Genomic DNA, 10,103 nt, shown 5'->3' on the forward strand with positions numbered 1-10,103 from the left:
TGGTGTGGGTATAAGTGTGCATGTGTGTGCACTCATGAGGGTATGTCATGGCTTTAGGAACGGCTTCTGAGTGTATTTGCTCCATCTTCCTTCCAGGGAGTGAGTAGAGACTGTCCAGCCAGATCCTTGAACTGAGTAAAAACTGAGGAGGAATAGGCATTGAGTACATCAACCTTTTCCCCATCATTTGTCACCAAGTCCCATTCCACACCAAGCAGTGAGCGCTCATCTACTTACCCTCCGTTTTGTTTCCAGTAGACTTGGAGACACATTTTTTGATTCCCTTCACTTTCCCTGCTATTTTCCGCTCCAGCTGTATTTTGGTTCTTCCTGACTCACCTTTCCACATATTGGAGTGACCATCCTTGTGGTCTGCAAAATATGGCACAGAAGTCAAGTGAGTGTAATGGAACAAGATCCAGTCAGGGGATATGTCCTTCCAGCCCTGTGAGACCAACTCAGATTCCAAAGACATCCTTGTGTAGAGGCTCTTTCAACCCAGATTCACTGCCCTGGAGGGAATGAACTCACAGAACCATCTTGGTTACCAGGATAATTCATAAATTCATAGAATCATAGAATGGTTTGGCTTGGAAGAGCCCTTGAAAGACCATCTAGTTCCAAGCCTCCTGCCATGGCCAGCAACACCTTTCACTAGATCACAGGTTGCTCAAAGCCTCATCCAACCTGGCCTTGAACACTTCTGGGAAGGGGGCATCCACAACTTCTCAGGTCAACCTCTTCCAGTGATTCAACACCCTCATCAGAAAAAATTTCTTCTTTATATCTAATGTAAATCTTCACTCCTTTAATTTAAAACCATTACCTCTCATCTTGTCACTACAGGCCCTGTGGAAATGTCTCTCTCTATCTTTCTCATAAGCCCCCTATACATACTGAAGGGGAACAATAATGTCTCCCCAGAGCCGTCTCCTCTCCCACAGGCTGTCCTATCAGCACCTACAAGCACCTCCATCCCATGCCTAAAGCCCCCATCCGTGTCCATGGTACACTGGGTCAGATGGATAGCAGGCAGAGGGCTTCATGGTCAGTGAATGAGCTCAGGTTGGCCACATTACTCTCATTAGCTGCATCTCCACCTCATGCCAAGTGCAGATCAATTTTCTCTCAACCACACTGAAGCCTTGGACACAGGAATTGCAGAATATTAGTCTGTCCAGTCCAACACCAGTGTGGTGGCCCTGGACAATGTAAATAGCCTCTCTCTGGGTTTGAGTCTTCTCAATTAAATCTAGATGCCTAGAGGTTGAAACCTGTGTGTGTTTATGTTGTCTAAGCCAGCTGCCTAGTTTATCTTGAATGTCAACAGAAGAAAAATAGGTGCTTGTAAAACACAGAATCCTTGATCTGTGGGAGAGAGCATCTTTTGAAAAGACTGAACTGGAGCTTGACGGTGCTTATTTCTCTCCACTGATGATCAATGGAGCAAAAATGAGTAGCTCTCCAGGAGACACCTGCTCTGGAGGCAGGCGAGATCAAGTTCCCCCCACTCATATCTTGTCTAACTTTGCATTTAGATCTTCACTTCAATGAAGACTGAAGACTTAGGCCTTAACTGCAGTTAGAGGCTCAGAAATGAGCCTTACCCCTTACCTTACTCTCTCTGTGTTCATGTGTACATAGTTGCCTTTAATTACCTCCCACCCGGGAGGTTTGAAGACCCTGTTAATATCCATCATCACATAATTGACATTGCCAGTCTCTTGGGACATGGCTCTTTCAGACATCTCCTGCTTGTCAGTAAATGGATACAGAAGAGAGCACTGAGTTCCTGACAAGGTTCACATACCACAGCTGCAGGCAGGAGACAAACACCCAGCCTGACAGTCACTTTAGAGAATTGCATTGCTGTTCTTTAATTGGCCTGTGTGAAGAGGGAGCCCATGAGATCCCCTAGAGATCAAACTCCCTGTGGCACACGGAGACAAAAGAGAAAACTGCCTCCTCAGTGTGGCCAGTTTGAGCTTCAGTGTGTTAACGAGGTGGGTGAGGGGATGTTTTTATGCTAATGATGCTGGTGACTCTCTGATGTGTGCTCTCATTATATGGAGCTAAACTGTAGAGAGTTTACACTCTGTGTGTGCACACAAACCCTCCCTTTGTGGAACTGCAGTAGTGGCTGTGAGGGAGAAAGAAAATCAGGAGCACAAGCTGTCAATGCCTACTAGGTGGATGTAGAGGAAACAATATCAGACAATTGTGTACAGCTTGAAGTGACTCTGCAAGGTGAGAGCTGTTCATCCACCCTTCTGACATCACTGCATCCAGAGCTCCTCCAATAAATCAACCTCTCTCCAATGTACTCCCTCAGCCAAGGGGACCATGGCTTCATCTGGAGGATGGTGCATGAAGAGATGTCACCTGCAATATTTCCATTGGCTGAGCTGGTGAGTGAAGCCTGTCCAAGACTTCTAGCAAACATTTCCAATGCCTTACATGTTTAAGGAGAGCTGGATTAAGGGGGATTTCTCTACTCTTTAGCCACATGAGATTTCTGATATGTAAATCAGAATAGGAGGAAGAAAGGAGGGAAAGGGATCCTTCAGGTGGTGGTTCAACTCCATCTGTCTTAAACATCCACCTGAGGATGAAAGTGGTTCTCCCCTAGAGAACTGATCAAGAATCCTCCCTTGTCTGCAGGGAGGGCATAGACAAAACCCCTCAGTTCACCGGGCTTCTCAGCAAAGCTACCTTGGATGGGATTCAACTGAGAGGATTTTGCCTTCAACCACAGAGGCATGGATGCCTCTGCCAAAGTTGAGATGTCTGACTTGACTTACCCATCTAAGCTGCTTGCTCAACTCGTGCCTTAGTCCTCAGAGACAACGTGGCACTTCTAGAGGGCTTTTAGCCATGTCTGTGTGGCAAGATGAGGCGTGTCTCCACTGTGTGTTTTCCCTGTCCATGGTGAAAGACACAGGGTAAGTTGAGAAGCCGAGATAGGATTATTTCACTGTAGATCTTACAGTTTGGTCAGCAGAAGTGCTTCCCCTGACTCTGATATGGCCAAATTACAAAGAGGTGAATCCTACCCCTAGTAGCTGTGCTGAAAAGCAAACATCGGTGGTGGTAATGGAGGTACCTGCAAAAGCTTCCTGTACTGAGACTTGGAAGAAACCAAATATACAAGACCACGTGCCCTTGAGTAATGACTGTCATACTAGCCTGCTGCCCTGTGTTCCTGCCATCTCAGTCCAAATCCCTCATGATAAACTGACCTAGAAGAGATGAAAAAGGTCTCTTTTAGTGACACATTATCATGACAGTTTTTCGATCCCACAGTCTCATTTGCTGAAATCACAACTCAGTATTGCCTGCCTTGAAGAATACAGCTATGTTATTCCCTTCCTAACTGCAACAGTTTCTCATATAGCTAGAGACCCTCACCCTGCTGTGCAGTTTCCTAAATGTGATTTTCATCTCAGAGAAGCAATTGCATTCACATTGTCCTAAAGGAAATGCCTATGCTTGATCCCATAAATAATTTACAGGTTCATTTGATGGTGTGGGCCTGATTTTCAGGGTCAGATCTAATTGTCCAAACAGGTTTCCCTGACTATTTTAACTTAGGGTAGATGCTCGTTTCCCGTGCTCTACACCAATGGCATTTTCAGGGATGATGGCTTTGTTTCACTAGTAGTAGCATCTGCATGATCAGCACAGGCATGCAAACCCTCACAGAAACTTCCTCTCTTTGCAGGTGAACATCAACACTTGGGGGCACACTGCGAATGGGACAAGTGTGGAAGAATTCATCCTTCTTGGCTTCCCAGGCACGTGGCATTCCCAGGTCTCCCTTGTGGTGGTATTTGCACTTACATACTCCCTGACAGTAATAGGCAATGCATCCATCATAGCCCTCGTGTGGATGAACAACAACCTCCATACCCCGATGTACTTTTTCCTCTGTAATCTCTCCTTTCTGGAGATCTGGTACACTACAGGTGTTGTTCCCAAAGCTATAGGAGTCATGCTGGGGACTAGCCAGACCATCTCCTTCAGTCTCTGCATCCTCCAGTTGTTCTTTATTCTCTCCCTAGGCTCCACTGAGTGTTTTCTCCTCTCTGTCATGGCCTATGACCGCTACTTAGCCATATGCTACCCCTTGAGATACAGCTCCCTCATGAGCAGCAGCATCTCTGCTCGGCTGGCACTCAGCTCCTGGCTGGGAGGCTTTCTGGCCATCTCGCTGCTGGCCTTTCTGACATCCAGGCTGACATTCTGTGGGCCAGATGTCATCAATCATTTCCTCTGTGATATAGATTCCTGCCTTGCCCTCTCCTGCAGTGACACATGGCATGTCGAGCTGGCAACTTTCCTTGTCTCCATAATTGTTGTGGTGGCCTCCTGTGTGGTCACCCTGGTCTCCTACATATACATCATCTCTTCCATCCTGAGAATCCGGTCAGCCCATGGCCGGAAAAAGGCCTTTTCCACTTGCTCTGCCCATCTCAGTGTCGTCACAATCTGGTATGGCTCCACCATGTTCCTCTATGTCAAGCCTTCAGCCCAGAACTCCCCAGATCGGAACAAACTCGTGAATACCTTTAACACAGTTGTAACTCCTTTGTTAAACCCCTTCATTTACACACTAAGGAACAAAGAAGTGAAGCAAGCTCTGGGGCGAGCTTTCCAGAAGAAGTGAAGTGGCTTTTGAAAGGGCCTCAGTGGGAACAAAGAGGTTCATCCCCTTCTTCCTAAACTTCTACCCTGCTAAAGTTGCTTGCTGGAATGTAAGTGTACCTGGGCATCACAGGTAGTGAGAAGCCACCAGTTCCCCAGTGAGCTCATCTCACTCACCTTACAGCCATCTTAGGCTGGGCTGAGCCTCGATTCTAATGCTCCCACCTCCCTCTGTTCACTCCTGCGTAAATTCAGAATGCCTCACAGTGCTCTAAAGACCAGCTCTTGGAAAGGGTCACAAACTCCATCCAGAAATGGTTCGCCAACAGAGCTGGAGGAGTGGTTCTCCCACAGGTTTGTATTCCAGCTTGCTAAGTGCTTCATTTTGTCAGGGTTCATCTGAAACTGAGTCCCAGCACCTGGCTCATTGCTTTAGGAAGTAGAGGTGTATTTCTCCATTTAGTCTGATGTTTTCTGGATGTATCTATGCCCCATTCTTGTGGCTGTTTCATCGAGTCATGCTCTGGTTCAAGGTGAAATTTGGTGCTGTCTGATATCTTTACCTATAGTCATTATTCCTAGTGTAAGACCATCAGCAAAATTTACATTCTCTTTCTTTTCTCTCTTCAGTGTCCGAATGTACTTTTTAATTTTTTATTAAAAATATGCAAATTACTGTGTTTCATGCTAGATGTGTCAGGTCATTTCCACATTAAAATGCCACATCAGCTTTTAACAGTACATTGTTCCACCCATTTTGGGTTTTGTTGTGGAAACACTTCAATGTGATTGGCAAAGCCCCCAAACTGCAGAGCTGTGAAAGGCTGGCTGGGTAGCAAGTCTCTCTTTACACTCACTCCCTGGGAGGACATGAAGTGCCAAAGGGCACTTGCTTTTCCTCTTCCTACGATTTTCATTTCAGAACAGATGATTCACATTCTCAAAGCTCTTTCTGCACACTGACAGTGAAGGGAGTCCATGTGAGCACTTCATAAGGAGGAGGCATCAACACAGCAGATACACCTTTATGAAGAGTGTGGGACTGATTTCACCCGAGTGTAGAGCTCTCCAAGTGAGGTGATTGCACTGAACGCCTACTCCTCCCATCTAGAAGCAGTGGTGTTTCTGGAGGTGATTCAACAACCTCCTGCGTCCACCTATCCTTAGTTGTGCCTCCTACCACATGCTTCATTCTCCAACTGTGGCCATCAGTGGAGGCACAGGAAAAGGGAACAAGAAGACAAGCTGATAGGTCACTTGCCCGGAGTACTCACTCCAGTGTACCAGGTATCTTTCTTAAGCAGAGGGCATTTACCAGCCTGGTTTGTCTTGTGTATGGTGTAAGCCTCCAAGTCAGGTTTCTTGGACTCTTTTCATCAGCAAAGACCCTGCATCTAGACGCAGCTGTAAAAGTCACACTGGCATGTGTTTCACAGCAGCCCAGGCTGGGAACGCAGAGGCCCAGCCTCACCACAGCCCCCAGGTGTCACTGCAGGGCAGGCTGAGCTCAGAGATACATGCAAGCAGGTTGGGAGGGAACTGCTCCTCAGAACACTCCCCACGTTTCTGTGCAATGCTGCAAGCTGTGGGCACCATTGTGGGCTCAGTGAACAGAAATAGGAAGCACTGTCCTGGAGCTCAGCATCCCGCACACGCAGAAGCACCTGGGAGGTCTCCACAGACAATGCAGAGGAGAGCCTCCCTGAATTCACCTGAGCTGTCCATTTGTCCACCTGCAGCAGCATCTGAGGGGACTGGGTCTGGTGCTGCTGGTACCAGAAGATATAGGGATTGGCATAGCTGGTGGAGAAGTTGCAGTTCAGAGTTGTGCTCTGTCCCCGCCGGATGGTCATTTCTGTTGGGAACTGGAGCACAGAGTCCTTTAGGGCATGACCTGTAAAGCCAGAACGGGCTTTCAGCTTTGCTTGTCTGTGTACCTGTCCATCTATCACTTCATCAGTTTGCTTATTGTCCCCACTTTCCATCTCACTTCTCCTAGACTCTGAAATGCTGAGCTGTTTGTCCCTGCACACTTCTTTCTGCTGCTTCTTGTCACTCCTCATTCCCAGATCATCCTGCTTCCAGACATACTCACCGGTCTTTCAGTCCACTGATTCTCTCCATAGCTGCCTCTGAGCTCTGTTAACATCTGATCTCTCCTTCAGCAGCAGAAGACATGAGCTGTTCCTGTCCCCCTTCTGACCATATCTTCTTGCTAGAACAGTTCCTCCATGTGACACAGCACATCCTCTGCCCTTGCCCTCTTCTTGTATGACATTTCAGCTCTTCTCACGTCGAGTTACCCTTCTCTGTTTGTCCCCCAAGGGTTATGACCATCCCTAGAGAGGTTGGTAGCACTGTATCCAATACACCTAGGAGAGAAGCTCCTATATATCGCATCGCTCTGTTCCCTAGCATCTTTCCCTCTTTCAGGCTTCATATGTATTAGCAGCACATTCAAGAATGCTCAGTACCTGCAAATTTAAGTTAAGGTCATATTCCTTCTCTGATGCCCATTACTCCTGACATCTCCCACATTATTTACTGTACCTGTCTGCAGCTCAGGCTCTCCCTACAGAAACACTCCCAGTTTCCCCAGGGAGTCAGGACTCATGTCTCCTCCCTTACACCACCAGACACACAAACTCTTCTCTCATTCTCTCCAGCCTGAAAGTCACATCTCACCAAAGTCTGCCAGTCCCACCAGTGCTGCCAGGAAAATCAGGACCATGTCACGCTCTCCCTTCATGTGTTGCCCAGGGACCTGCCAGCATGAGGGACCTGATGCTTGCAACTTCACCTCTCCTTCTGCCTCTGCCAGATCAAAGAGGCCTCCAAACCACAGTGCAGAGGGTGGAGCAAAAGTCTCTCCCTGCTCCACCAGGCAGTCCTCTTTGCATCTGGCCCCCAGCCTCTACCACAAGAAGCCTCTCTAGAGAGATAACAAACTCCTGGTTTAAGTACTCTCCATCAGAGGGACAGGCATCCCTTGTGAACTTCTCCTGACATCAACCACCTAGCCAGATGCACAGGCCTGCACCCAGCTCTGCAAGAGATTGAGAAGGCACCCCTGTACCCACTCATGTCCACTCTGTCCCTGGGACAGTCTGTGTGGAGAGAGGACCAGGTACACACTGAAGTGCCTGGACCCAGGTGTCACACACTCTCTCCCTTTGCCTCTGGCCATAGAGGAGGAACCTGAAGAGAAACATCTCTGTAAAGAGCATCTGCTGCAGAAACCAGCTGCCCAGGGAAAGCCACCTGCACTCTGGCAGGGGGAGAACACGACAGCACAGCTCTCTGTTGTACAGGCACTCCCTCTCTGTCCCTTCACCTACCCACATTACCCACAATCTCCAGCTGCTTGTCCCACCCTGGGCCCAGAACTCCAATACCCAGGCAGACAAAAGGGCTACTTGATTTTAATGTCATCTGATGTCTGCTGCCAGGGCCCTTTGCTCAGAGTTGGCAGGGACTGTGGGAAGCAGGTTATTAGCGTAGCAGCCCCCATTCACAACCCCACTCCCAAAAGGCCTCAGTGTCCTGTTGTTCAGTCAAGGCCACGGCAGAATGATGACAGGCTGCCCTCTGCTCTCCAGTGACAGCAAACCTGCCAGGAGTTCCCTTGTAACACAACTATAGCTGCCACAACAGTCCCCAGACGAGGCAGGGGACAGGGCTGAACTTCCCCTCTTCAAGGGACAGGCATGGCAAGGAGGCTCTGGCGGGCAGAGCAGCAGTGCCCCTGGGTGTGCTCAGCTGTGGCTGGCTGTCCTCTTGGCCCCACCACACACACCCAGCCCTGTCTGTGGTGGTTTATGCTCCCCTTCCAGTGTATCCCAGGGTACAGTAATGCACCACCACTTCTCCATTGCAAGGCCAGGTGAGCCACAGGGAGCCGCACAAGTGGTCTGTCACCACCGACAGCCACTCAAGCGGATCCAGCAGCACTCTGGAACTTTTTACACCACTCACAAGCAATGTGGAGCCTCAGCCAGGGAGCAGACAGTACCAGTGGATGAACTGGTAAGAACTTGTAAGTGGATGTTGAGGTGATGTTGTTGCCTGTGCCCTCAGTGGTCTCTGCCAATGGCTCCTTCTGCACCAGAAGCCACTGATGAGAAAGGAGAAGGAAAGGCCAAAAATCATCAAAGATTGCCCAGTTCTGATGGCTCATTTCCCAGAGAAATGATCAGGAACAGAGCTGGACTGAAACGGATGGGGACATGTGCCCATAGAGAGTGATCCTGGTTTGTGGAGCAAGGGAAAAAGGCTGGGAGGGAATTTGAAATAGATGCATGGAGAGATGGCATGAATGTCAGATGCATGGGTAGATGGACAGATGAAAAGTGGAAGACTAAAAAGGAGAGTTGGGACTGCTACTGTGTAGGAGAGAGGACTGAATTCAGAACAAGAATGAATGCTGAATGCACAGGGGGATGGATGGATGCATGGAATAATGCAGAGGTGCAGGAGAGCAAACTTGTGCCAACAGATATGAAGGAAATAGAGGAAAAGATGAGAGATGGCTGTCAGAGTGTAGGAGTAGGGGTTAGAGATGGTAGATGCCATGGATAGCGGGATGGGTCAAAAGACAGATGGGTGGGTGGATGGATGAAGAGAGGAAAACTGACAGGAAGGGTGGGTGTTACAGTGAAGGACAGAGGGCTAAATTTAGGGCGATAACTGCTGAATGCACAAGGGTAAGAGTGGGTATATTGAAAGGCAGCCATACATGCAAGCAAATTCATACCAACAGAGAGATGGAGACCATGCAAGAATACCAAGCAGGGACTCAGAGTTGGGAAAGAGGGAAGTGAGATGGCAGACAGGCAGAGAGGGGGAGAGACGCCTTGAAGAACGAGCACAGCCCTGGACACCCAGAGCAAATGCCCGCCCTGCACACCCAGCTGCACTACAGCCAGCCCCACCATCCCTGCATCCTCTGCTGCCCACACCTCACTACCCATTGCCAGCCTGGGGTCTCTGCTCCAGTCCCAGCATCTCCTCTCTGCTGCCGCCTCCCACTGCCACCAGTTCCACCCCAGAGCTGCGCCATGTGCTGGTGCTGCTATTCTCTGTCTCCTCTGAACAAGTAGTTGTAGAAAGCAAGAAGGTCTCTCCTGAGCCATCTCTTCTCCAAGATGAGCATGCCCAGTTCCCTTAGCATCTCCTCGCATGTCATGTTTGTCAGCCCCCTAATCAACTTGGTGGCCTTTGTCAGACTTGCTTCAGTATGTTCATATTCTTCTTGGACTGGGGAGCCCCAATCTGGGAGCAGTACTCTACATGTGGTCTCAAATGAGACAGAGGGCAAGGGTCACTTTCCTAGACCTGCTAGCAACACTGTGACTAACTCATCTCAGGATGCAGTTGGCCTCCTTTGTTGTAAGGGCACACTGCTGTCTCATGTTCAACTGGATGTCTGCTAAAGGCCCACATCCTTTTCTGTGGATCTG

At 48.9% G+C, this 10,103-nt stretch overlaps 1 pseudogene; it reads left to right on the plus strand.

Annotated features, from left to right (window-relative positions):
- The first annotated feature begins 2,193 nt into the window (after nucleotides 1-2,193).
- On the plus strand, nucleotides 2,194-4,666 carry LOC141934217 (olfactory receptor 6F1-like; annotated as a pseudogene).
- The last annotated feature ends 5,437 nt before the right edge of the window (nucleotides 4,667-10,103 follow it).

Source organism: Strix aluco, chromosome 24 (assembly GCF_031877795.1).
Source record: "Strix aluco isolate bStrAlu1 chromosome 24, bStrAlu1.hap1, whole genome shotgun sequence".
Classification (NCBI taxonomy): Eukaryota; Metazoa; Chordata; class Aves; order Strigiformes; family Strigidae; genus Strix; species Strix aluco.